The sequence below is a fragment of the Chelonia mydas genome, chromosome 8 (assembly GCF_015237465.2).
Source record: "Chelonia mydas isolate rCheMyd1 chromosome 8, rCheMyd1.pri.v2, whole genome shotgun sequence".
Taxonomy (NCBI): domain Eukaryota; kingdom Metazoa; phylum Chordata; order Testudines; family Cheloniidae; genus Chelonia; species Chelonia mydas.
Genome location: NC_057854.1, coordinates 37,342,020 through 37,366,835, shown reverse-complemented (window position 1 = coordinate 37,366,835; position 24,816 = coordinate 37,342,020). Strand labels below are relative to the sequence as shown.

The window sequence follows — 24,816 nt, the reverse complement described above, 5'->3', positions numbered from 1 at the left end:
TGGACATTTTATAACATAATTTAAAGTTATGTGGGTTGTTACAGAACTGCTATTCTGGACATAAATATGTTAAATCATTTTTTCCGATTATCGTTTTTCTAAAGTGTCTTTACCTTACACATATTTTGAGTTTTATAAATATATTATTTGATAGTTTAGATGATCATATTAATTAATTTTACATATATAAAATTAGAACAGGTCAGGTTTATTTCTATCAACTCATTTCAAGTGTACCGTTGTGACAGTTACATTATAATCCGAGACCTGCTCCCTGTTCAGGGCTTTGTCCGTCACCAAACTGTCATAATTTTCAAATTACTTCTGTAACCAAATAGGAGATTGTCTGAGACAAAGCACGTGACCTCACCAATCTCTCTCAGTTGCTCTCATATTTTTAATAGAGAGATTACTCTCTCCAAAGAAGAATCGTCGGGGATTAAACAAGAGAAACGTGATCTTGTTTTTATGAAGATTTATGAATCCTTGGTGATTTACTATATGAATACGATATCTCTATTTAATGTTCATTCATATAAGTGGTGCTTGCTCTGACCAACAGGGAACCATTGCGCTCATTTTCAGAAGCATTAATTTTGCAGAAAGATTTATTTTTAAGAGGGATCCTTTGCTTCCAGCAAAGTAAGGCGGATATTTGCAGAGCCAGACTTAACTGGAAGAATACTTTGAGAATAGGCTATTTTTCCTTTAACCGGACTTTATTCAAGTACCATTTCTAAATATTTTGCATGATCTGCTCTGTTTTTCACACCTGGCGTGAAATGTTCATTATTGCTGGAGGAATAGCCAGTAAGAGAGTTAACTCCTACCAGCCCAGCAGAATAAACCGTACTCATGGGCTGTAATTTTGTTTTTATTTTAAAATTATATAATAGAGGGGGAAACTGTCATTAATATGTTATAAGAACTCCAAGGGCATAAAGTCTCATTTTATTCTGCACAAGCACTTCACAGTTGAACAGGCGCTTCGGTATTCTACCACAGAACTGCTCTCGGTCTACTCCTCCTGTGACACATATATGACCAAAACAAAATATCTAGTTTACGGTCTGGAGAAAACACGACCCCTGGGATTCATAATTCCCATTTATCCTCGACCGATTCTTTGCAATATTTTCTACAAAAGAGAGAAAGGCGTTTCTCCGGGAATAGAATAGTGGAAATGCCATTCCCCGGCTCCCATGGAACTCCCAGATATTCCTACTCATATTTTCTTTACATTTGCTTTATATAGAGAGCTGTGCATAGGAATTATTCAGAAATCACAAATACTTAATTTAAAGCAGTGATGGGCTCAGTTCTTCCATCTAAGTTGTCTTTCTATAAAGGTACTTGCCGAGGAAAGGATGATGAATCTCTCTCTGCCTTTCTTTCTCTTATAAAGCATTCAGAGTCAATCAATAACTGCACATACTTGGAGTATTTGCGAAAGATTTTGAGGCTTTCTGCGTGTGCTAATAATTTTCCTTTCACTCTGTATGCCTTACTTATATACCCAATGACCACTGACACATGCACTGAAATCAAAATGAAATAATTATGTTTGAAATGTAGAATATATCTTAATGGAAATGAAGGAAAAAATATTTTCATGATTTCAGGATGAAGTTTAGAGTCTCAGATTCTTTAATGAAACAAAATGATTCCTCGTAGAGAATTAGGAAACAATACAAAATAATAGAAAATAGTTCTGAATGCTCACTCGAAATTCAGCACTCAAAATATTTTTTCTATTCCTCCTTAAGAGATACAGTTTTTTTTATGGAAAAGAAAAACACAACAAGTTATTTTCAACGCTGAGGAATACCAAGTTTGAGCGTGACGTTGTATATCCACCCACTTTCTAATAAATCCTAACATTTCATCAGTATGTGAGAATAAACATGATATCTTTTATCATTTGGAAAGATAGAAATGGAAAATCTTTCCTACAGGATAAATAGTTATTTTGTTAAAGGTGTTTATATAATATATAATACATCATAATGTAAACTGGAACCACCTTCTAATGTACAATCATTTTTGATTACCTAACGACTTGCCCTAATGTCCTTGTATCAGTCTACAAATGGAAAGAAAGTTTTTCTCTGAAATCTTTGAAGTCTGGTGAATTGCTTCAGAATTCTTAGTTTTGTATAAAATGGAGATTATTACTCTATCCCCAGCATGCCTGAATGACAAGATATGGTGCAAAATCTGATTCTGAGGCAAATCTTCTCAAATAACAAAAGAAAATTTAAAAAAAACAGAAATCTGACACTTTTTGAATATTTCCCCTTAATTCCAGGGGCACAGAGTATTGCTCCATACCTGCTGACTCCGTGGCACAGCAAAAGTCAGAATGGCTCCCGGAAAAAGAGTAAGTGGCCAGAAAGCATACACCTGTGCCCTATGTTCTAAGTAATTGCCTCTGAATGAAATAGATGTGAGAGAGTTAAATCCCACCATGTGCAACTCTGTGGTTATTATAGTGGACGTAAATACGTACAAATGCTGGTATTATGCACCCTGTCTCTTAACATTATGTAGAGAAACCTGTTTCTGCAGTAGTTATGTATACCTGACAACTCTGGAATGGGGATTACATTGGCAGCAGGTGTGGCTAGAAAGGGAGTATGGTTACAGTCAAGTCGGAAACTGAGAGGTGTTGTGCAAGTTTCCTTTGAGAATAGGTATTGAAAGATCAGATATGGAGTGATTGCTTTGTGAAAAAGTGTTCCTGAACCTGTGTTTGCCTTTTAACAACAATAGTGCAAAGAAGTAACAAATTAACAGGAGATGGATTATATACTTAGTGGACACATGACCACCTAAAAGACCTTCTAAAACTGGCAGAATAGTGGACTCAAGACCCAATGCATCAACCAGTCAATCTTCAAGGGATCCAATGTCACAGCATTATATTCAGTTCCATACATCCGAAAGTAAACAACAAGTAACACTTTAAAAAGCACATTATCAATGTGACATCATATAATAAATGAATCTTCAATAACATATGTAAACGATACCTTATTTCTTTAGTAAAACATAAGTAAAAAAATTAAAAAAGCATAAAAAGCAGAGTGCAAAATATTTTTAGTAGCAGTAGCTTAGTGGTTTCATTCAGAATCAGGGCCCCATTGGAGCTGATCACTATGCAAAACATACAAGTAGAGAAGATCCCTACCCCAAAGAGCTCTCTCCAACATTAAAAATAGCAAGAAAAAGCAACCGGTTATACAAACAACTTAGCGTTTTCCTTGAGTAAAATAACACCCTATACAGATGCTATGAAAGAAGGAAGAGGTTAAAAAAAAACCGAAGAAAAACTAAAACACTTCTTGTCATAATGACCTCACTCGACTAGCTCCCAAAACAACAATGCAGATAAAAGCTCCCAACTACACTCAGAGTAATTCATTCATCAACAACAAGTTTAAAGGACTACCGTAGAGATCACCGACAAGGGTTTGGAGTTATTCGCCAAAGTACAGACAAAAATGGGTGTGGGAAACCTATTTTATGGGTATTTTAATATAACCATTATTTCATAAGAATTTTAACTTGCACATTTAACCAGTAATTCACAAATCCTCTCTGCAATACTTGTCAAATAAGAGAACTAATAAATACATTAACGTTCTTTTCCTAGGAGTATTGTAATATTCACCACTTAATCACGGTGTTCATTTTAAAAGAAAAAAAAATCTAGTTTTATTTACTAAAACTTTTCATACTCCAAATAACAAACAGGCATCTAATGCAAAACTCACCTCATCAGGAACACTGATCTCAGATTTGGGTTCGCCGCACTTATTGCTCAAAAATAGCATTCCAGAGTTGTCACTCGAAAGGGTACTCTCTGCTATTATAGTCTGGTCGTTTGGTTTTAGAAATTTAAGATCGCTATTTCCGGAATTTACGGGTAAACATCGGTATAAGAATATGGTAAAGTCCCGTCGCCATAGTTTGGTGGGAATCTGGCATTGGATTTGGAATACAAACTAGGAGTGAAACACTGGAGAACGGTGGGATTCATTGATCTTCGAAATTTCATTATAAGAACTGCTAAAATTGTTAAAAGGAAAAAAAATGAGATCAGGGCTAAAAACCAGCACCAAGTAAAACTGTAAATCAGACTGAGGTGCCGAGTCACCCGATTGGTCGCTCATTTCCGGAAAAGCCTCTTGGAAGTTCTCGGCAGACACCAGGTTGAGAGTCACTGTGGCGGACAGAGGCGGCTGCCCGTTGTCCTTCACCAGGGTGACCAGCCTGTGCTTCACTGCATCTCTGTCCGCAAAGGCGCGGACTGTCCGGATCTCCCCGCTCTGCAGCCCCATGCTGAAGAGCGACGGGTCCGTGGCCTGGAGCAGGTGGTAGGAGAGCCAGGCATTGTGTCCTGAGTCAGCATCCACCGCCACTACCTTAGTCACCAGATAACCTGCCTCGGCCGAGCGAGGGACCATCTCGAATAAGGCGGAGCCATCGGCTCCGAGGGAAGGGTACAGGATGCGAGGGGCGTTATCATTCTGATCCACAATAAACACCCTGACGGTGACATTGCTGCTGAGAGGCGGGGACCCGCCGTCTTGGGCCTTCACTTGCATCTCAAACTCCCGGAATTGCTCGTAGTCGAAGGAGCGCTGCGCATAGATCGCTCCGGTCTGGGAGTTAATGGAGATGTAGGAGGAGAGAGGCACCTCTTCGAGGTTGCTGCTCAAGATGGAGTAAGTGACTCGGGCGTTCCGGTCCAGATCCCGGTCTGAGGCTTTTACACTGAAAATAGAGGCCCCCGAGGGATTGTTCTCTGGCACATAGGCAGTGTAGGAAGGTTTCTCAAAGACAGGGACGTTGTCGTTGATATCCGAGATCTGCAACAGGATGGTTTTCTGAGTGGTGAGAGAGGGAGAGCCGTTGTCTGTGGCTGTGATTGTGATAGAATAGTCAGAGATTGTCTCTCTGTCAAGAATATTTTCGGTTACGAGTTTATAAGAATTACGAGAAGAAAATGTTAATTTTACAGGTAAATTACCTTGCACACCACAGGTAACCTCTCCGTTTTTTCCGGAATCTCGGTCACGGACATTAATGAGAGCCAGGACAGTCCCGGGGGGAGAGTCTTCGGGAACCAGATTGGAGATTATTGTGAAGTCAGTCACAGGGGCGTTATCGTTCTCGTCGAGGATCTGTACTCGCACCTTAGAATGAGCTGTCCAGACCGCCCCCATCCTTTGCTTCCACGTCCACCTGATAAAATTTCGCCTCTTCGAAATCCAAAGGACCCGTCACTGTAATCTCACCCGTTCGGGGATCCAGACTGAATAGTTTGCGAGCATTGTCAGGGACATTGCTGAAAGAGTACATTATTTCTGCATTTAAACCCTCGTCAGTATCAGTAGCTCTCACCTGAAGCACTAAGGAGCCCTTTGGAAGGTTTTCCCTCAGGCTGACTTTGTAGATCTCTTCAGTGAAGACTGGGGGATTGTCATTGGCGTCAGTGACATTAACTCTAACTTGAGCTGTACCAGTTCTGACTGGATCTCCGCATCCACAGCCGTCAGGATTAAGTGATGGTATCTCTGCTTTTCCCCGTCCAAAGGTTTCTCCAGCAGCATTTCTGCCTGTTTACTGCCATCCGGGCTTTCTTTCACCGCCAGGGTAAAATACTGATTGAGGCTGAGCTGGTAACTTTGTAGTGAATTGGTGCCGACATCTGGATCTCTTCCCGTTCCTAGTGGAAATCGCGTACCCGGCAGTGTGGATTCAATAATTTCTAAATCAATGTATTCAGTATTGAACCGCGGTGCATTGTCATTAATGTCCTGGATCTCGACATTCATGTGAAAAAACATTAAAAGGGTTTTGCACAACCGACTGAAAACTGAGGACACAAAGAGGTGCTTCCCCGCATATTCCCTCTCGATCTATCCTTTCATTTACAATCAGGTTTCCATTTTCTGCGTTAGTAGCGAAGTACTGCTTTTCAAAACCAGAGACAACACTAAGCTTTCGCTGAGTCAGTTCTCTCACATTCAGTCCCAAATCCTTGACGAGGTGCCCCACAAGGGAACCTTTGGCCATTTCTTCAGGAATCGAATAACGAATCTGCTCCGAGACCGCCCGGCCGAAGAAAGAGAATAAGAAGGGAAAGAAGAGTATTTGCCGTCTGACTGCCAGGTCCCGCTCTCTGTGTCTGGTTTCCTCTCCCATCTTTACTGAATGTCCAGTTTGGTTTATTCTGAACATTTCCGATATGTGAATTGCTCGTTCGGCTCAAAGAATCCGTGGAAATGACAAACATATAAAATCACAATTGCCACCCAATTGTCTGCAATATCCTGAAAAATGACGTATTGTATCAGCGACAGGGCAGGAATATCCTGCTGCTGTTTCTGTTATTTTCGTAGCACTGCAGGAGGCTCCAATGGATCGGCAGCCGCCTCTTCTGGTCGGCCAACGGCGACACGCTGAGTCTTTGCCGAGTAACTGCAGAGTGCAGAATTAATAAACTGAAACTCATTCTCTGTTGTGTACACTTACTTTTAAAAATAGCAAATAAAATAAAATAATATAAAATAGGCATTTTCAGTACCAAAACCTAAACACTCTATCATTATTTAGTATGCAAAATCATATCTCTGACTAAACATGACGTGCATGTAGGAGCGATGGATATGTGAGGATATGTCTTGTAATCGAAATCTAATTCTATGCGAAATTCATTATTAAATGTTTTAAAAACTAATACTAAAAATATAAAAATGCAACATCAAATTCTATGATTCTTTGAGTCTATTTAAATCTCTCGCTTTAAATTCACTGGAATTTCACCAGAGATGGTGTTGCCCTTAGGAGTTAGAGGTTTTCTATACAAGGTAGAGGATTTTAAATTGGTATGTAAACGATCCTCAAAGGTACAAGAACTTCCAAAACATTTCACAATTAGATTTTTTCACAAAATTGCTAAGAGCGTATTTTTTTGTTTTTTGTTTTGTTTGGTTGTTTCTCACTGATATACAGAACACACCTATGTAAATCTAGAAATTTTGTCAGATAATCTTTAAAACACATTTTCAGTTTACTTCGAAGGTGAACTTATGAAAAAGGTGAAATATAGTTTATAATTTTCTGTTAAAAACAGCAGTTAATAACGCTAAACAAAATATATTCTAAATGTTTATATCATAACTGTGCATATATTCTTCTGAAATACACATTATGCCTATCAATGGCTATTAGCCAAGATGGCCAGGGATGCAACCCCATGCTCTGGGTGTCCCTAAACTTCTGACTGCCAGATCACTCAATGATTGCCCCATTTTGCTCATTCTCTCTGAAGCACCTGGCACTAGCCACTGTCAGAAGAGAGAATGCTGGGCTAGATGGACCATTAGTCTGATCCAGTGTGGCCATTCTTATCCATTATATCAATCAGCTACTTACTCTATGTAATACTTCTTCCTAATAAATTTGTCAAAATATCATGGATATTAAATTCATGATACTTTGACAAATTCAGCATGAAAAATTTTAAGTAACCATTATGAAGATCATTAGAACTATTAGCAAAATTTGGGAGACCGGGCTCTGGGCCAGCAGAGCCCTCAGGGAGCAGTGATGGCGGGGGCAGGGCCCGGGAGCCCAGGCCAGAGTTGATCAGTCCAGGCCACTGTGGAGAGCCAAGGACCCTTCACTTGCCATGGGCAGAATACCCCAGGAGGCAGGGACACATGCCAGTGGCTGCTCTCAGGCACCCTAACCTCCCATCCAGGCTTACTTCTCTGTTGCTGCTGGAGCTTGGTGCCTGGCCAGCAGCCACTACTCCCTCCACTCTGCATTCAGAGCTGGGCAGCTGGAGAGCAGCAGCTGCTATGGGGCGGCTACAGGGGGCAGGAAAGGAAAATTTTGGGGTGGCTTAAGCTCCACAAGCCCTCCCCCCAATGTCGCCCCTGCTCTTAACTATCTAGCTAAGCTGACTTAATAACACTACCTACTCAAGCAGCATAGAGTCAAGCTTGATGTAGTTAGGTTGACTCAGTGTCAGTGTAGACACTGTGTTAATTACATTGACTGTTACTGGCTTCCAGGAGATGTCCCCCAGTGCCCCACAGTAACTGCTCTGGTCATGATTGTGAACTCCACTACCAAGGAGCCACATGGACAGGAAGACACCCATCCCCATTAAAGCCCTATGAATTTTTGAAATTCCTTTTCCTGGCTGCCCAGCTTGGCAAGCACACCTAGCAACTTTCCATTGTTGTGTGCAACTGCCCAGCTGCCCAACTGCCCATGCTGGTTCCATGCTGCAGATGTGCTCCTGTCTGGAGTACACAGGAGGAGTTGGCTCTCCTGGGTTTGTGGGAAGAAGAGGCTGTGCAGGCCAGCTCCAATCCAGCCACAGAAATGTTGACATCTATGAGCAGATTCTCGGGACATGGAGGAGAAGGATTACCAGTATTCAGGTGCCATTGCCCTATACACATTTAGTCATACCTGTGAACTATCCCCCTCTCATTTCCACAACACTGCCCCCTGGAGCCCCATACTCACCAGGGCTGGTGCTATGACTGGTGCCATACTGTATCAATCCCAAGGAGAAGTGACAGGTTTCAGAGTAGCAGCCGTGTTAGTCTGTATTCACAAAAAGAAAAGGAGTACTTGTGGCACCTTAGAGACTAACAAATTTATTTGAGCATAAGCTTTCGTGAGCTACAGCTCACTTCACCAGATGCATTCAGGAGAAGTGAGAATTTAGTGCTTAAAATTTATGATGTTCAAGGGGAGTGAGTTCAGTATCCTAAGTTTCAATTTCTGTCTCGAATACCCTGACAATGGTACCTCTGGGTGTTGTATCTGCAGCTGCTGGTATTGTGGCCTTGAGGGTCTCCCTTTCCACACCAGCAGAAGGCTGGAGCCAGATAAGGAGGAGAAAGAAGAGGACTTGGAATGACATGTTCCAGGAAATGCTGCAAGCCTGTGCTGCATCAGAGAATATGACCAGGGCCTGGAGGATGATCCTTGGAGACAGCATGGAGAAAGAAAGAGTGGAGAGGAAAAAGGCCTGGGATTCCAAGCAAGAAAAGGAGAGGAGGATGCACCTGGACACAATGGGGTTTCTCAGGCAGAAAACAGAGATGCAGGGGACACTGGTAGACCTGCAGCTCCAAGAATCCCATGCTTGCCTCCCTCTGCAGCCCATAGACAACTCAATGTTGGGCCCTTTCTACATCCCCCTTCAACATTCCACATGACGTTGGGGCTGCTGCACTACCCCTACCAGTCCACCTCAGGAGACATTAAAGAAAATCACAGCTGCAAATACACTGACCTGTGAAAGACTTGGTTGGTGTATGTGTACTTGAAAAGGAAATGACTGTTCTTTTTTCTTTATAAGTTGAGTTCCTTTAATTGATTAAGTTTTATAATGTTTTAAATGATTTTTTATTTGCCTGGTTGATGTCACAGAATAAAATTCAATTTTTTGGAACACAATATGTCTTTATTACTTAACAACATATGCAGGCTGGTGATGAGCACGTCTGACACCCAAAAATTTCCTGTTAGTTCATTTTGTCATTAACCATAACATGTTTATCAGACAATATTAATAAGTTCAACAAACATTTAATAGGTTCAACAAACATTAATAGGGTCAACAAACATGTGGACAAGGGGGATCCAGTGGACATAGTGTATTTAGATTTCCAGAAAGCCTTTGACAAGGTCCCTCACCAAAGGCTCTTATGTAAATTAAATTGTCATGGGATAAGAGGGAAGATCCTTTCATGGATTGAGAACTGGTTAAAAGACAGGGAACAAATAGTAGGAATAAATGGTAAATTTTCAGAATGGAGAGGGGTAACTAGTGGTGTTCCCCAAGAGTCAGTCCAAGGACCAATCCTATTCAACTTATTCATAAATGATCTGGAGAAAGGGGTAAACAGTGAGGTGGCAAAGTTTGCAGATGATACTAAACTGCTCAAGATAGTTAAGACCGCCAGAACCTCAAAAAAGATCTCACAAAACTAAGTGATTGGGCAACAAAATTGCAAATGAAATTTAAGGTGGATAAATGTAAAATAATGCACATTGGAAAAAATAACCCCAACTATACATACAATATGATGGGGGCTAATTTAGCTACAGCTAATCAGGAAAGAGATCTTGGAGTCGTCGTGGACAGTTTCTCTGAAGACGTCCATGCAGTGTTGCAGCAGCAGTCAAAAAAAAAGCGAACAGGATGTTAAGAATCATCAAAAAAGGGATAGAAAATAGATGGAGAATATCTTATTGTCCATAGTATAAATCCATGGTATGGCCACATCTTGAATACTGCATACAGATGTGGTCTCATCTCAAAAAAGATATTCTGGCATTAGAAAAGGTTCAGAGAAGGGCAACTAAAATGATTAGGGGTTTGGAACGGGTCCCATATGAGGAGAGATTAAAGAGGCTAGGACTTTTGAGCTTGGAAAAAAGGGAGACTAAGGGGAGATATGATATAGGTATATAAAATCATGAGTGGTGTGGAGAAAGTGAATAAGGAAAAGTTATTTACTTGTTCCCATAATATAAGAACTAGGGGCCACCAAATGAAATTAATGGGCAGCAGGTTTAAAACAAATAAAAGGAAGTTCTTCTTCCACACAGCACACAGTCAACCTGTGGAACTCCTTGCCTGAGGAGGTTGTGAAGGCGAGGACTATAACAGAGTTTAAAAGAGAACTAGATAAATTCATGGAGGTTAAGTCCATTAATGGCTATTAGCCAGGATAGGTAAGGAATGGTGTCCCTAGCCTCTGTTTGTCAGAGTGTGGAGATGGATGGCAGGAGAGAGATCACTTGATCATTACCAGTTAGGTTCACTCCCTCTGGGGCACCTGGCATAGGCCACTGTCGGCAGACAGGATACTGGGCTGGATGGACCTTTGGTCTGACCCAGTATGGCCATTCTTATGTTCTTATGTTCTTTGATAGTGTTATATTCCTATGCATACAACACTCACTTCAGGATTCATACTGGGCTGCAAAAGAGCAAGGCCGGATATAACATACTACAGCAATACACACTACTGTGACTCACTATTTAAATGGTCTTTCAAATCCTCCCTGAGCTACATTGCTCCACACTGAGCTCTTCTTATAGCCCTTATATTTGGCTGTTCAAATTCAGCAGACAGCTGCTCCACTTCCACGCTCCACTGCAGTGGAAACTTTCCCCCCTTTTCTTCACAGATATTATGGCAGGACACAGCAGGCAGCCATAACCATTGGAATATTTTTTCCAGTGAGGTGCACTATCATAGGTAGACAACATCAGAGACCCTTCAAATGATCATAGGCACATTCAACTGTCATTCTGCATCTGCTGAGCCTGTAGTTGAAATGCTCCTTGATGCTGTCAAGGTGGCTGGTGTATGGCTTCATGAGCCATTGGAGCAAGGGGTAGGTAGGGTCTCCCAGGATCACTGTTGGCATTTTAAAATTCCCAATGGTAATCCTGTAGTCGGGAAAGAAAGTCCCTGCTTACAGCTTTCTGAACAGTTCTGTGTACTTGAGGGTGTGTGTCATGCACCTTCCCTGACCAGCCCACATTGATGTCAGTATATCATGTCATATATATCATATATCATGGTGATCCACCAGTGCTTGTCTTAGCATAGAAAAGTATCCTTTTCTGTGGATGTACTTTGTGGCTAGGTGGGCTGGTACTAAAATAGAGATATGCATGCCATTTATCGCTGCACCACAGTTTGGAAACCTCATTGCTGCAAAACCATCCACTATGTCCTGTACATTGCCCAGAGTCACAGTCCTGCATGACAACTGCTGCTGTCGTGGATTTCCTGACTCCAGATTGATTCCCGACTGATCAGTAGCAAACTGGTGCTCCAAGTTTCCACAGTGCAATCACCACTTGCTTCTCAACTGTCAGCATGGCTCTCATTTTGCAGTCCCTGTGCTAGGGGGCTGAACAGATCCAGGAATGTGACCTTGTGCTTTCAAAAGTTCTGCAAGCCACTGCTCATCATCCCAAACCTGCATGACAGTGTGATCCCACCAGTCAGTACTTGTTTCTCAGGCCCAGAACTGGTGCTCCACCATCTGCAGCTGCTCTGTGAATGCCACCAAACAACCTTGAATTGTTTCTTTCTACGTCCCCACAAGCAAAACTAGCCTCCAAGAAATTGTCATGTTTCAGTGGCTCCACTTGCAGCTCTGCAAATACTGAAGGATCTGGCTCATGACAATAGTGCAGAGATATGCAGGCTCCACGCTTCTGTCACAGATGGTGGACAGCAAGAAGGGATGCATGAGTTTGTGGGGATTTTGAAAAGGGGCACAAAATATTTCAGATGTGCTGATGTAATTATGGGATGGAGAACACTGCATTATGGGAAGTTGAACCCATGCTCCCAGTTACCACCTGTGCCACTCGTTTCAGCCTGTCAAGGTTCCTCCCCCACTCTGAACTCTAGGGTACAGATGTGGGGACCTGCATGAAAACCTCCTAAGCTTACTTTACCAGCTTAGGTTAAAACTTCCCCTAAGGTACAAATTAATTTTATCCTTTGTCCTTGGAATAACCACTGCCACCACCAAACTCTAACTGGGTTTACTGGGAAATGTAGTTTGGACACGTCTTTCCCCCCAAAATCCTCCCAACTCTTGCACCCCACTTCCTGGGAAAGGTTTGGTAAAAATCCTCACCAATTTGCATAGGTGACCACAGACCCAAACCCTTGGATCTTAGCACAATGAAAAAGCATTCAGTTTTCTTACAAGAAGACTTTTAATAGAAAATAGAAGTAAATAGAGGTAAAGGAATCACCTCTGTAAAATCAGGATGGGTAGATACCTTACAGGGTAATTAGATTCAAAACATAGAGAATCCCTCTAGGCAAAACCTTAAGTTACAAAAAAGACACACAGACAGAGATAGTCATTCTATTCAGCACAGTTCTTTTCTCAGCCATTTAAAGAAATCATAATCTAACACATACCTAGCTAGATTACTTACTAAAAGTTCTAAGACTCCATTCCTGTGCTATCCCTGGCAAAAGCAGCATATAGACAGACACAGACCCTTTGTTTCTCTCCCTCCTCCCAGCTTTGAAAGTAATCTTGTCTCCTCATTGGTCATTTTGGTCAGGTGCCAGCGAGGTTACCTTTAGCTTCTTAACCCTTTACAGGTGAGAGGATTTTTCCTCTGGCCAGGAGGGATTTTAAAGGGGTTTACCCTTCCCTTTATATTTATGACACAGCCCCATAAGGCATTGGAAAATTTTCCCAAAACACCCTGCACTGGATGGTGGCACACTGCACTGTGGGATAGCAACCCAGGGTGCAGTGCACTTTGCATCAATACAAGCGCTCCTGGTGATGACACGCACCACTGACACAAGGAGCACACTTTGAACATGCACAAGCCATGTAATATCTGCACCAGCTGTTTGCAGACATAACTTAGGTTGACATTATTTGTAGTGTAGATATGGCCTTAGTGGATTTGACATTCCTTAAGAATGCAATTCTGGCATTATTTTTATCTAAAATTAGTTACATCATATTCAGACACCAGCTCCCTGTCCAATGTTCTGTCATTCACTAACCTGTAATAATTGTCATCTGACTTTTCAAGTGAAATGTGATATTTTCTGTGATGACATGTGACTTGGCCATTCTGCCCAGTATCATGATCATGCACACTAAAAGGGGCTATAACTGTCCCTGTGGAGCTGTCTGTTAAACAGCTGAGAAGGTATTTCATTGCAACTTCTGGCATGTTATTAATAACATCAGTAATTTCTAACAAAATTCTGCACCGACTGAACTAGCCTCCACTGTCTTGTGCTTGGACTTTCATTTAACAGAATTTGGTATGTCCTTTAGTTTTAATCTCTCATGTTATAGAATGAATAATGAATATTTGGGAAGCTTTCTGTGGTATTTTAATAAGTGAGTATATTACTCTGAATACAAAGTTTCATCAGGGTCTGTGGCATTTACTGAAACTACTACTGTACATTCTCGCAGGCTTCCCACCACTCTTATTTTCATAGAATTATAGAACTGGAAGGGACCTCAAGAGGTCATCTAGTCCAATCCCCTGCACTCATGGCAGGACTAATTATCTAGACAATTCCTGACAGGTGTTTGTCTAACCTGCTCTTAAAAATCTCTAGTGATGGAGATTCCACAACCTCTCTAAGCAATTTATTCCAGTGCTTAACCACCCTGATAGTTAGGAAACTTTTTCCTAATGTCCAATTGGAACAGGGGTGTGACTCACCACCACAGCGCCTCCTGCTGGCTGTCCGGGGAATTAGCTCTCATTTCACCAGAGTGCCCCCCGTCTAGTGGTGTCTTGCCCATCATCACTCCTGTCTCCATGTGCAGGACCCACATCGCTCCCCAGACTGCATCATCCTCTTCTGGACACAGGCCTCTGGCTCTGCCCCACTTGGTTCTTTCCCCCCTTCTGGGGGACCGACAGTCCTTAGTCCAACCACTTGCCGCAGTGGCAAACTGCAGTCCCGATTCTAGCTGCTTGTCTCAGTGGCAAACTGCAGTCCATTCACCGGCCACTCCCCTCAGTGGCAAGTGGGGGCCAAGGGGAGATGAGACATGGGCCCGCCCGCTACTCCGGATCCCATCGCAGGGACCCTATAGCTGACAGCCATGTACTGCCCCTCCTCCAACTCTGACATCTCCTTCTCTGGGTAGCTTCCCTGAAGCCTAGCACCTTCTCTGCTCTTGTATCAGGGCCTCAGTCTGGCAGCCATCAGCCTGGAGCTTTTCTTCTACTCTGCTGACCCTGCCCAGCACTGCTCTGTCCATGGGTGCTCCAGACGTCTGAGCAGCCAGTCCTCCTCCATCACCCTCAGGGAGTGGACTGCCTCCTCCTCTGCTCAGCAAACCCCTTCTTATATGATCATAGGCTATCAGGGTTGGAAGGGACCTCAGGAGATCATCTAGTCCAACCCCCTGCTCAAGCAGGACCAATCCCCAATTTTTGCCCCAGATCCCTAAATGACCCCCTCAAGAATTGAACTCACAACCCTGGGTTTAGCAAGCTAATGCTCAAACCACTGACCTACCCCCTGGGCCAGCCTGGCCCTAATTGGCTGTTCCAATAAAACTTCTCCTGATTGGTTGTCACTATAAGCCTTTTCCTCATTGGCTGCCTCCACATAGCCTCCCCAGGCTTATCTACCAGTGAGGGGCAGCCGCCCCATCACACCAACCTAAACCTCCCTTGCTGCAATTTAAGCCCTTTGCTTCTTGTCTTATCCTCAGAAGTTAAGAACAATTTTTCTTCCTCTCCTTGTAACAACCTTTTACGTACTTGAAAACTGGTATCATGTACCCTCTCAGTCTTCTCTTTTCCAGACTAAACAAACCCAATTTTTTCAATCTTCCCTCATAGGTCATATTTCCTAGACCAGGGATTGGCAACCTTTGGCATGTGGCCCACCAGGATAAGCTACGTGGCTGGCCGGGCCAGTTTGTTTACTTGCCAGGTCCTCAGGTTCAGCTGATCACAGCTTCCACTGGCTGCGGTTTGCTGCTCCAGGCCAATGGGGGCTGTGGGAAGCAGCGGCCAGCACATCCCTCGGCCTGCGCCACTTCCCGCAGCCCCCATTGGCCTGGGATGGTGAACCATGGCCAGTGGGAGCCACAATTGGCCGAACCTGCAGATGCAGCAAGTAAATGAACCGGCCCAACCCACCAGGGGGCTTAACCTGGTGGGCTGTGGGCCAAAGGTTACCAATCCCTGTCCTACAACTTTAGTCATTTTTATTGCTCTTCTCTGGACTCTCTAATATGTCCACATCCTTCCTGAAATGAGGACCCAGAACTGGACACAATCAGGGCTGATTACCCAATAGGCAGACTAACATTTGCTTAGGGCACCAGCAAAGTGGGGGGCACCAAAAAAATGAGATTTTTTTTTTAAAAAATGTGATATTTGATATTTCCAAAAAAAGCATCAAAGTAGTCATCATGGGAAAAATCAGAACTTTGTTAGACTTCTTTACACTCCACTACACACTCTTCCCCTGTTTTTTCTGTTCTCTTTTTATTACTTATGCCCACCTAAACCAGGGGGGCATCCTACTAACGTAGATGAAATAATGCGAGGAAATCAGATCCTGTCATGTATTGCAATAAATTTATGTTTTATTATTGACATATTCTTTTAAGTTATATTCTTGTTGGAGCTTGTGGCTCAGTTTGACCCCATTTTTAGCAGACCATATCTCAAAATATGGGAATGTTGGCAAAGGTAACCCATCATACTTATCCAAGACAATATGTGATGAACTCATTGGTCTAATGAGTGACAAAGTTCGTTCAGCTATTGTGGATGAAATAAGTACTGCTGGGTACTTCAGTTTATCTGTTGACTCTACACCTGATCTTTCCCATATTGATCAATTGAGTATTGTACTAAGATATGTGTCCTCCCACAGCTGGAAAACCTGTTGAAACGATTTATAACATTCCTCAATTTGAAAAGCCACACTGGTGAAGAAATGGCAAATCAAGTACTGCATTATCTGTGCCAAGTTTGCAAAATAGATTTCTCAAAGTACAGAGGTCAATCTTATGACAACGCTGCCAACATGTCAGGGCATTACCAAGGAATGCAGAAGAACCTTTTAAAACAGAACAAATATGCCATATTCATACCATGTGCTGCACACTCTCTCAATCTTGTTGGCTGCAGTGCTATTGATTGTTGTCCAGTGGCAGTAAGTTTTTTCTCAACAGTCCAGTTACTTTATACATTTTTCTCTGCCTTAACACACCTATGGGCAGTTCTTAAAACATATATGGGCTATGATCGTGCGTTGAAATCTCTTTCTAATATTCGCAGGGAGGCACATGCAGTGACAACAAGTGCAATTCTGGAGGCCTACTCAAAGATTGTGGATGCATTAGAAGTATAGCTGAAGACCAATCACAAAAGGGAGAAACTATATGAGAGGCAGAAAACATTGCAAACAAGATGCAAGAACTAGAGTTTGTATTTATATTGACCACGTGGAGTGAAATTTTACGACACTTTTACCACACAAGTCAAGCTCTCCAAGAAAAATAATTAGATTTGAAAACATGTGCAGTCCTCTGTCAATCATTACACACTTTGAGGAATGATTTCGAAAGATTTGAAGATATATCAAAGGATATCTTGCCTGATACTAACTATAAAAAAGCCCAGTCCCACAAGCGAATCAGGAAAAAACAAGCAAATGATAGCAGTGCAACAGAAACAGCATTGAATCCTAGAGACAAATTTTGCGTATCTACTTACTACGCTATAATTGATACACTTGAAGCTCATATGAAGAGGAGAGGTGAAGTGTACAAAGAAGTATCAAGTAGATTTTCTTTTCTAAACGATATGGACTTATCTGATGAACAATATTCACAAGGTTACCAAAAACTAGTTGACTCATACCCTGTTGACTTGAACATCAATCTCTGTCAAGAAGTACGGCAGTTCCACTGTTATATGCACACAAAGTTTAATGAAACACGAAAAAATGAAATTCAGTCACATTGATCTTCATGACACAATATTGAAAGACGGAATACAATGTGTATTTCCAAATGTAGAGATCGCACTACGTATTTTTCTAACATTGATGATTACTAACTGCTCTGCAGAACGCTCTTTTTCTCAGCTGAAAAGAATAAAAAACCCTCAGAGAACAACAATGTGTCAGGACAGACTTGATTCACTTTCCTTATTGTGTATGGAAGCGGACATGCTTTGTTGAGTCAGCTTCGATGAACTTATCCAGAATTTTGCAATCAGAAAATCTAGAAAGAAGCTATTTTAATTTCAGCATAAATGTAAGTTTTGTGTCATTTTGAAAAATAAAATTTTATTTTATGATATAGTATGGTTTTTATTTTGAATTACATATGGGGGGGGGCACCATAATCTTTTCAGTGCTTAGGGCCTCTAAAGGTCTTCATCCGGCCCTGGACATAATACTCCAATTGAGACCTAATCAGAGTGGAGTAGAGTGGAAGAATTACTTCTCATGTGTTGCTTACATCACTCCTGCTAATACATCCCAGAATGATGTTTGCTTTTTTTTTGCAACAGCATTACACTGTTGACTCATATTTAGCTTTTGGTCCACTATGCCCCCCAGATCCCTTTTCTGCAGTACTCCTTCCTAGGCAGTCATTTCCCATTTTGTATATGTGCAACTGATTGTTCCTTCCTAAATGGACTACTTTGCATTTGTCCTTACTGAATTTCACCCTATTTACTTCAGACCATTTATCCAGTTTGTCCAGATCATTTTGAATTGTAATCCTATGCTCCAAAGCACTTGCAACCCCTCCCATCCTGGTATCATCCACAAACTTTATAAGTGTTTATAAGTATGCCATTATCTAAATCATTGATGAAGATATTGAACAGAACCGGACCCAGAACTGATCCCTGTGGGATCCCACTCATTATGGCCTTCCAGCATGACTGTGAACCACTGATAACTACTATCTAGGAATGGTTTTCCAACCACTTTTGCACCCACCTTATAGTAGCTCCGTCTAGGTTTTATTTCCCTAGTTTGTTTATGAGATGGTCATGCGAGACAGTATCAAAAACTTTACTGAAGTCAAGATATACCACATCTACCACTTCCTCCCCATCCACAAGGCTTGTTACCCTGTCAAAGAAAGCTATCAGGTTGGTTTGACACAATTTGTTTTTGACAAATCCATGCTCATTGTTACTTATACCCTTATTATCTTCTAGACGTTTGCAAATTGATTGCTTAATTATTTGCTCCATTATCTTTCTGGGTACAGAAATTAAGCTGACTGGTCTGTAATTTCCTGGGTTGTCCTTATTTCCCTTTTTATAGATGGGCACTATATTTGCCCTTTTCCAGTCTTCTGGAATCTCTCCAGTCTTCCATGACTTGTCAAAGATAATAGCTAATGGCTCAGATATCTCCTCAGTCAGCTCCTTGAGTATTCTAGGATGCATTTAATCAGGCTCTGGTGACTTGAAGACATCTAATTTGTCCAAGTAATTTTAACTTGTTCTTTCCCTATTTTAGCCTCTTCTGATCCTACCTCATTTTCACTGGTATTCACTATGTTAGACATCCAATCACGACCAACCTTCTTTGTGAAAACCAAAACAGAGAAGTCATTAAGCACCTCTGCCATTTATATTCAGGTTGACTAAAAGTTGGCTCCTTGTAAACTGACATGGATCTATCTGACTAGATCCTGTGACCGGATCCCCACAGTCAGTGGCTGTGAGGATTAAACAATGAACAACCTGGTCCTTCTGGTTCAGAGCTTTCTCCAACACGACTTCTGCATATCGAGCCTCAGGTAGACTGCACATCCAAAGTGAAGCGGTTATTGTCACTGAGATCAAAGCTCTGGAGAAAGATCAATCCCCGCATAAGGATCCTGTGCGTCTTCTAGAGGAAACTGCGCTCCGGATGCTGTGATCTCACTATTTTTTAACCACAGTTTTTTTTTTTATTTGGAGAACCTGGGAGCATTATCATTTATATCCAGAATTTCCTCTTCCCGCTCTGTAAAACTGCATTCGATTCTCCGCAAAAATTAACATATTCATCAGACATTTAACGGCTGCAGCTCATATGATGGAAGTGAACAACTTTTCGTATTTATATTTTATAAGGAAATTATAAATATAAAGCTAAATTTGCAACTCTCTGTATCGTGCCTCAAAGGGAAAACTACATTAAAGTATAGTACCCGGAACATATAAATATACAGTCTATAGTGAATAATTAATTCTCGAGCTTGCAGATCTTTTCCCATGGAAAGTGTCACTTGGAGTCACTAGGAATTTTGTTCGAGTAAAGACTTCAGGATTTGGCCTTATTTATTTATATTTATCCAAAAGAACTTGTCTATACTATAGGTATTTACACACATCTTTTAAAAGCTCATACAAGAGAGTTTTTGTGGTTCAATAACCAAAAATAGACCCTTCCAGCTCACCACACTAACATTCTCCCCCTTCATCTAATTCAGGTGTCCATTTGACCTACCTCCTAGGGGGAAGGCCTCATAACATAGACAGGTCATGCAAATTCTTGTAAATCCAGGCTCTGTCAAACTAAGAATAAGGTTCAGAATCCAGAACCCTTCAAATGCCCTCCGATTTGTCCCTCTTCTTTTAATTTGTTATATAAATTATCCTGTTAAACTTTAGCTGCAGTGACTCCACTTATCCAAACTATCACAGTAGCACACTAAGGGAAATAACAACGCCCAAACTAACTCGTAGCTTATATAGGCCCAAAACAATACTTTAAACTTAATCTAGAAACCAGTTCTATTCCAGTGCAGAGTACAATTGCAATGTGTTCCTTACCAGAATGCCAGGAAATATATGTATATTTGCATTCTGCACTATTGAAGTGTCCCTGTGGTCCTCAAGGGTAGCCCCGTGGACACAATGCAATGAAATAATCAAATGTGGAACTGATAAAAGTATAGCTAACTCTGGTGAGATCTTCAAATGAAAAAAACACCCACCTCCAAACTTCTTGCCACGTGCAAACAAGCAACCCTCACCTCCACCCCCCAGCCCCATCCATTGTTGATACGTGTACGTACAGCAATACCGAGCCACTCACCATGATCTCAAGTGTGAATTTGACTTACATATAACGGGAACACTCCCCCAGTCAGGCAGTTGATGTAATCTCCCACATTTCTTCCTGTTCTTAAAAATCAACACCAGAGTCTTCCTTATCAGTGAGAGTGGACAATTATTTCCACTCGTGATTTGTCACTATTCTTATATTCGTTCAGGTATTTCTTCAATCAAAATCATAGAATCATAGAATCATAGAATATCAGGGTTGGAAGGGGACCTCAGGAGGTCATCTAGTTCAACCCCTGCTCAAAGCAGGACCAATCCCCAATTAAATCATCCCAGCCAGGGCTTTGTCAAGCCTGACCTTAAAAACTTCGAAGGAAGGAGATTCTACCACCTCCCTAGGTAACACATTCCAGTGTTTCACCACCCTCTTGGTGAAAAAGTTTTTCCTAATATCCAACCTAAACCTCCCCCACTGCAACTTGAGACCATTACTCCTTGTCCTGTCCTCATTCTACCACTGAGAATAGTCTAGAACCATCTAGAAATGTTTAGTTCAGCCCTGGATTTTATTTTCAAACCTTCTGCAGTCACTTTCTAGTTTAAATCTCTTTTCTAGATGGCCAGAATCTCATTATTAATGCATTTATTAATTATTAATTATTAATTATTATTATTATTCCGGGATAAGTGTGTCCACAAGATGATTTTACCCTCATAGCTATGCTGGTATAATTATAACGTTATAATTAACAATAGTACACCACACATAATATTATACAATATTCTTATATAATATATATAACCTTATATGTACTATATTACAATTATATCTGCATAGCTATGCACATAATTTTCCGATTGTAGAGCAAGCCTTTACACAGTCATAGCAAATGAACCTTAAAATATATGAAGAGCGAAACTGGTTTCATTTTTCACTATTTTCCCTTCCTTTTCAACACCACTCCAGATGACTCCGCGCATCTCTCTGAAAGTACCTAAATGCCTAATCATACAACGCTTCCACACCCTGGACATGAACATTTAGATGAGAAACCTCACTAACCGCCTTTGATTTAAGTCCATCTTATCACTATGCAATCAGCCCTGGGTCAGCACACTTCTTATAAAAAACCTTTTCTACAGAGAATATTTCCAGGGTGAAGAACTCTAGTTAGAACCCGTCGCTAACTTTTAACTGTCTAACATCTTCCGGTTAGTAGGAACGCTTTACAGTTTATTTTAACTTTGTGCTTTTATCGCTAAATCCCCCCATGGTTGAAAAAATGTTTTTCAAAAGAACACAGAAAACACCAAAGGCAAAACTCGAGCTCAGACTTTCCATTCTCAATCTAGACATTAAAAAGTAATATATTTTACCTTGGATTTAGGCATTATTCTCTATATAGCATTTCATCTCATATAAATCCCCATCCTCCATAATGGGATTAAATGCTCATCTATCTGAGGAATTATCTCCGATTCTTATGAAAGACTCTTACCAGTGATATCATAAGCAAGAATAAGAGTTATTTAAACTGAGAAATACTCTAAGGCAGCCTGGAGTGGGCAATAAATTGCCAGCGCAAGAGATCTCCTTATACCCAAGTCATTCAGAGCAATTGTTTTGTGTTTTGTGCTATGTAAATTGCCAAGGAAATCTGCTGAGTCTGTTCCAGAACTTCTGATCCACACTGGTAAACAGCGACTCTCATATTTTCAATCATAAACTGCAGTATACTGTCTTACGTTTAGTTTTTAACAAAATTTGTTCTGCCTTCGTAATATAAAATCCATATCAAGTTCTAGATTCATCCTCAAATATTTCACTTCTTCAGACAAGGGATGAGGAACTTTCATATTTTCCTAGAGAAGGAGCTGAGGAAGCTTTCAGATTGGCCAAAAGTTTTCTGAAAAAATTGGAAAATATCACAGCAAATGCAAGAAAACCCAGGGAGCACCCGAGGCAACAGTGGTCACTCAGTGCACCGAGAAAAAATAGAAGCTTCCTCATAGTTTTAATAACTGAGGTGATTATTACAAGATATAAAACAGATGGAAAATGAATTTTAATGAAACTCAATAAACTTGAAGCGGTTGTTTCCTTCCGGACGTTGTTAGATATATTATTTTTGCATTGTCGTATTCCTCTCTAATTAATCTACAACACTTTCGGAAACAAATTATAAATTGGTTAATCAGTGAGTGACATTTCACTTTAACTATGAGATTGTAAATATATTTACCACGCTGGTCTTTTGTGACATTTAGAGTTTTAATGTCGCATTTTTTTGTTTCACTAAATGTAGAAAAATGAACGTGGAGCCTTCCAATGCCTCTACCCGCAAAGTACACAACAGGCAAGTGAAAAAATTCAAGATGAAAACTCTTGCGTATGAAAAAAATGTAAGTTTTGAATATAAAATTCTCAATATAAGAAAAGACCAGAGTAGCGTCTAAACGTACCAAAATATTATGGAGCGATAAAGCTATCTTATAAATAAATAAATAAATAAATAAATAAATAAATAAATAAAGCACTCAAAGAGCGGGCAAATGTGGAACAGATTTCTTTCTTTCTTTCTTTCTTTCTTTCTTTCTTTCTTTCTTTCTTTCCAGATGCAGACAATTGCTAAAAATGATCTGGGAAAAAATTGCCAATACTTTTTCAAAGAGAGGCAGAAAAAGCCTTTGCTCACAGCGCTCAGACTGTTTTGGCTGAACAATTTCAATAACATATGTTATTCTATTTAAGACTTTTTAAATATCGAATTGTGTTGGATCGTTTAAAAATCAGCTGGCATTCAAAAATTCTGAGGAATCACTATCAGAACAAAAGCAAAGCAAACAGAAGCACAAAAGTACAACCATGAGGAAAAGGAACATGGATTCTAACTGAAGGATCCATGCATACTCTTCCTTAGTTAGACATACTCTTCCTTAGTTTCATAAATTCATGGACTATAAAATCAGAGGGTCACATACTCTGACCTCCAGAATTTCACCCATTAATTCCTGAACAACGCCCAATAATTTGTGGTTGAGCTAGTGCAAATATTTTAGAAAAATATCCCATTTCTATTTAAAGATGCCAAATGATGGATAATCTACCACTTTCTTCGGTAAAACTGTTCTGATAGTTAATTACACCCACTATTAAAATGTGCACCTTATTTCCACTTTGAATGTATCTAACTTTAACTTCCAGGCACTGGATCTTGTTAAGACTTTGTCTGCTAGCTAAAAGAACCATCTAGTATTATATATCTGGTCCCTATGCAGGTACTTAAAGACCTTGACCAGGTTGCTTACTAACCTTCTCTTCCATGACATAAATAAAATGAGCTCCTTAAGTCTCTCATGTTTTCTAGTTCAGGAAACTCTTGTAGGTCTTTCCTGAAGTGCTCGAGTTTCTTCAATATCCATTTTAATTTGTTTATACAAAACTAGACACGTTATTCCATGACCAGTGTCACCAGTGCCATATACAGAGATAATATCACCCTAGAGAAGTATTATCCTTTGTACAAGGCACTGGTAAGACCTCATATAAAATACTGTGTACAATTCTGGTCACCCAGGTTCAAGAAAGTTGAATTTAAACTGGAACAAGTGAAGAGAAGAGCTACTAGGGTGTTTATGGGAATGGGGGAGGGGCTTATGAGAGGAGACAGGAAGCTCTTGGCTAGTTTAGTCGAGCAAAATAAGCCTGAAAGGGGATATGATTGCTCTCTATAAATACATGGGGCTGGGGACTCATTCCCTCAGGGCACCCCGCATTGATCACTGTTGGAAGACAGGATACTAGGTTAGATGGAACGTTGGTCTGACCCAGTATGGCCGTTCTTATGAAGCTAAAGCACAATGTTGGCACAGGAACAAATGGATAAAAACTGGCCATGAACAAAGTCAGGCTGGAAACTGAAAGAAGGGTTCCAACTATGAGAGGGGAGAAGTTCTGGAACAGTCTCCTAATAGGAGTTTTGGGGGCAAATAATTTAATTAGTTTTAAGAGACAGAACCGAACAAATTAATGAGTGCAATTGTCTGATGGGGTTGCTTGTGATGGGGGAAGTGGGGGTTAGAGGTCAGGGCTTAACAGCCCTGAGGCTCACTTCCAGTTTATGTCTTATGTTCCTAAAGCTCATGCTTCAGGCTTTCAGCCCGCCACTAGCAGGGAG

The 24,816-nt window shown here is 40.9% G+C and overlaps 1 protein-coding gene and 1 pseudogene across 7 annotated transcripts in view; both read right to left on the bottom strand.

Annotated features, from left to right (window-relative positions):
- The window catches only part of LOC102931528 (protocadherin gamma-C5), a 361,684-nt gene that overhangs the window by 288,328 nt on the left and 48,540 nt on the right, over nucleotides 1-24,816 (bottom strand). The gene's annotated exons all lie outside the window — the stretch shown is intronic.
- On the bottom strand, nucleotides 3,802-6,408 carry LOC119566948 (annotated as a pseudogene).